This window comes from Octopus bimaculoides, chromosome 2 (genome assembly GCF_046866305.1).
Source record: "Octopus bimaculoides isolate indiv1 chromosome 2, ASM4686630v1, whole genome shotgun sequence".
In the NCBI taxonomy this organism is placed as follows: domain Eukaryota; kingdom Metazoa; phylum Mollusca; class Cephalopoda; order Octopoda; family Octopodidae; genus Octopus; species Octopus bimaculoides.
This window is the reverse complement of record NC_142929.1, coordinates 69,775,398-69,780,095: the sequence shown is the minus strand read 5'-3', so window position 1 is coordinate 69,780,095 and position 4,698 is coordinate 69,775,398. Positions and strand designations below refer to the sequence as shown.

At 36.7% G+C, this 4,698-nt stretch overlaps 1 pseudogene; it reads left to right on the top strand.

Annotated features, from left to right (window-relative positions):
* Positions 1 to 3,598: 3,598 nt before the first annotated feature.
* LOC149137108 (uncharacterized) lies at positions 3,599 to 4,121 on the top strand (annotated as a pseudogene).
* Positions 4,122 to 4,698: the final 577 nt, after the last annotated feature.

Below are 4,698 nucleotides of genomic sequence, written 5' to 3'. Positions count from 1 at the left end.
GGGAAAATTAAAAATGGAGGAAGGGGTGAATGTGTAGATGCAAGTATAAGAGTGAGATACATGTATGTGTATAGAGGTGTGCAGTTGTGGAAGTATAGTGGTGTTTGTGTGCGTAAATGTTAGGTAGATGGTGTGAAACTGTATGCAGGAAGAGAATGACTCTGAGTCTGAGGGGGAAAAGATATGGGAGAAGCAAATGGGATGGCAAACGTTGTGATTGAAGTGCGTTTGTGTGTGTGTGTGTGTGTGTGTGTGTGTGTGTGCAAGAGTATAATAAAATTACGTAGGGGTGTAAAACTTCTTTTTAACAAAGAGAAAGGGTTTAAACTAAAATTTGAAAAAAAGACAAGGAAACTGAATATTGTGCAGGGAGAAAAAAAAGTAAAACCATTTCTAAAAATTATGCATACGCACACACGCGCGCACACATGCACACACAAACACGCACGTACGCACGTACATATGTATGTATGTATGTATGTATGTATGTATGTATGTAAGCATGTATGTATGTATGAAAGACCAGACACTGTTTTTTAAATACGCAGATGAAACAGCGATAAAACAGCAATTAGCTTGGCAGTGGTTTTAAATCAAAGGCAAATACAATAGATTTCCTTAAATATAGCATTGGTCAAGTAAATTTGTAAGTTAGATAGTATTCAGAAAGATTAAGCTGGCTTGTAGAATTTGGGACTAAGAAAAACATAATGATGATACCCCTTTGAAGAAGCAAACTCTGCGAATGTATCACGATTTATTCTTTGCACTAATGTTTGTTCAGCATCGTACGGATGTAGTCTAGTCGGTAAATTTTGATTCTTTCACCCGCACGATTTTCACTAAGAAAAAAAAATGAAAACTCGGATGTTTTGCGAGGAATCAAGCACCCCGACCTCCTAATATGCTGCAAACCCCTTATTTTTATTAGGAAAAAAAGTGCGGTGGGAAACCGGACTCTCCCCATATGTCGGAATTATTGGAATTTTTTTTTTTTTTTTCGTTGCTACAAAACCCTTTTTTGGGGGTCCGAAAAACGGGATGAGGTAGGGTGGAACTCTCGGAAATTTCACCTTCATCCCCATATTCAAATATTTTTTCCATTTCTTTCTTTACCCATAATTTTAGATAACAAAAATGCAGAAATACGTTTTCGGGAGAGTGTGGATCACATTAGATTGAAAATTCAAAGAAGTTTGAAATGAATAAATGAAAACGCAGAGGTTATAGAAGTTAGTGGTAACGAAGTGTGTGGAGAGATAACGAACGCTAAATTCTTCTAAAAAATACACGTTAGAGTTTTTGCATGTAAGAGTGAAATGGAGTAAAATATTAAAACAAAATATCTTTTTCCTACCTCTTAAAATCACTGGATATAATACATATTATAATCCCAGATGACAGAATAGATTTGAAAAACTAAAGCGTTTTCCGATTGCAATTTTTGGCGCTGAAATTAGTTTCAGTTTTGTGTGTAAAGAGAAAGAGAGAGAGAGAGAGAGAGAGAGAGAGAGTTTTTTTTTTCTTTGTTAGGGAAAATCGTGCGGGTGAAAAGATCAAATAATACCGTCTAGTCTATTTACAGACATACAAATTTATGTCTGTATGTATGTACAGGCATATACCAGACATAAACATACACACTCAAACACACACATACTGCTTTCAAATTTTGGCACAAGGCCAGCAATTTTGGGGAAGGGCGTCAATCGCTTACATCGCCTCCAGTGTTCAACCGGTACTGGTTTTATTGACCCCGAAAGGCAAAGTCGACCTCGGCGGAATTTGAACACACAACGTAAAAACGGACGAAATGCTACGTAGCGTCTTCCCCGATGTGCTAACGATTCTGCCAGCTCGCAGCCTTTAAACACATCACTATTAACAGACAAAATATCGCCATTCAATGTGGGACAAATATCTCTGAAATATTTCCTGGAACATTGAGGGCTTTTGCTCCTTTAAAAAGACATCATTCCTTCCATATAATTCTTATTCTTGCAAGATTTTACAAATGTAATCTAACCCTTCAGACTTACCTCTTATTTACTTTGCCAATTTCTTTATTAGATAGTTTGTCTTTCTTTAATTCTATTATATTTGTCTCAAATCTTAAAGCCTGTCTCGTTTATTAAAAAGATAAATGCGCCCTTTTAAAGCCTAGCCAGGCTCATGGGCCCGGTTTCCCGGTTTCAATGGCGTATGTGTTCCCCAGCTGGACGGGACGCCAGTCCATCGCAGCGTTACTCATTTTTGCCAGCAGAGTAGACTGGAGCAACGTGAAATGAAGTGTTTTGCTCAAAAATACAACGCGTTACCCGGTCCAGGAATCGAAACCACAATCTTACAATCATGGTGCTGACACCCTAACCACTAGGCCACGCGCCTCCACTAGCCTCGTTTATTGTTTGGTTCTAATTCGTTTTATATCTGCTTTGTTCAGTTCTACGTCCCATTCCGAAAATCGATATGTGTTTTATTTGAGTTTCTATTATTATCAGTTATTTAACGTTTATCAGTTCCCTTTCAACAAGACGCATTGCCGCGTGTTTAAATATTTGTGTTGTGAAACAGTTTTGCTCTAATCTAAATAAATATACCCTACTAACCAGAATTTTGTGAGTCAAATATGAAACCCTTAATGGAAGCTTGCAAATCATTACACGCTATCGCATCTGAAAATGTGAAACATATTTTCCCAAATTCTCTCGGTATCTATATTTTGATCTGTCCACTTCTTTTGTACATGTCATATTAAAAACACTTGTTCCTGGTCTCACAGCTTTTAACTCTGTATTGAATCGGGTTTTAAAATACAAATAAAACACCAAATCTCTTGACACTTTTCTATTATGGACAGCCAATTTTTCTTTCCTAAAGGATTATCCCTTTTCCTTCTCTAAATCCGACAGTCCGCCGACTCACAAGTCTAATAATAAACCTTTAGTATATAAGCTGACTGTCAATAATAGAAATTATCAATCATTAACTATTTGAATACATATGTGTGTGTGTGTTTGTGTGTGTTTGTGTGTGTTTGTGTGTGTGTGTGTGTGTGTGTGTGTGTGTGTGTGTGTGCGTGCGTGCGTGCGTGCGTACGTACGTACGTACGTACGTACATACATACATACATACATACATACATACACACATACATACATATTAGGGTTATGACTTTTTGAAAATTTTGAAAGTAGACAGTTTCTTGTATCAAAAGTCGATGAACAATTTTATATGAGTAGGGAAAATAACCTTTATTAAAATTTTTTTTTTTAATATTACCTCCAACTGAAGAAAGCTATAATCATTTTTTACCCAAATCATGCAAAATTCTAAGGGGTGGGGCTCATAATGCCTACTCAGGGTTTTACCAAACTTGGTGTGCTGACTTAATACAATGCAGATGCAGCATATCTCAAATTTCAACTTCCAAGTTTAAGTAGTTTAGGAGTTAAAGAGTTTTTAATTTGTCACCACTTAGGCCTTACTTTAGGAAATATCTTCTCTCTCTCCTTTTTATATCTGCGACGCTAAAAACTCTGACTATATTAACTGTTTTTCAGAATAATAGGCTTATCCAACTAGAGTATCTAAAATAATGTCTCATAAGTGAAGTGCTTGTGTCACTCAAAGAAACAAAAAAATCTGGGTGAAGAATCTCGTGCAATTTCAAGATTCACATAGGAAAAGAAGACCTGTTCCTCTAGAAGAGCATTCTTTGGAAAACAACTTCAGGATACCAATGAAACTTCAAATTGTCGGCGGCTACCTGTTCCTTGGAGGTATCACTAAAGGACGGAAAGAAAGAACAAAGGAAATTTCGAAAGAAGTAACTTTTCTATGGCAAAAGAAATTAAATTTCCCATATTTATCAATTCAAAATGTACAAGCAAAAGCAGGAAAAGTGCTGAATACGTAAGATAAATGTGTAAAACGAAGAAAATGCGATTCATTGAAAGGAATTTTTGACATCACAAAGGAAGACGGTGAATAGCTGTTCAGTGAGAATAGAAGGTTATATTATCTTCAAATTGAAAGCAAGGGACAGGTTGGGTATCGAAATGGAAAGGCAGCCAGTTCCAAAACTATCCATACATCCAAAAGAAGAAAAGTGTCCTTAATACCAACTTGAACCAGAGCAACTCCAGTATCATCGTCAACGTCTGAAGCAGAGTCAGAAAGTCGACCTGTTTAGTCGAGAGCACTTTTTGGAGCTGGAGATACATGCACGTACACGCATGTGTGCAGAGACATACACATACACATACACATAAAGAGAGTGGGAGGGAGAGAAAGATAGAGAGAGAGACATTATAATTTATTAATTGAACACGATTGACATAGACACTACCACCCCTCTTACTCATAAAGAGAAATATGTTCACACACATAAACAGAAAGAGAGATGGGAAGGAGGGAGTGAAGAGGGAGGAAGGGAAGAAAGAGAAGAACGAGAGAAACATTAAAGCGACTGAAATATTAAAAAGTCTGTTGTCAAATAAATCACAATCAAAAAGCAGCGGCAAAACAGCTATGCCAAGACGTCCCATAACCAACGATTATATTGAGAGCTATTTCCTCAAATCTACATCTCCGCTCCTTTATAAAAGCGTTAACTTTGTATGAAGTCAAAAACACCATTACATTACGTGTTTTCAGATAATATTTTGTAGCTTTTTTTACGCTACATTTCTGGAG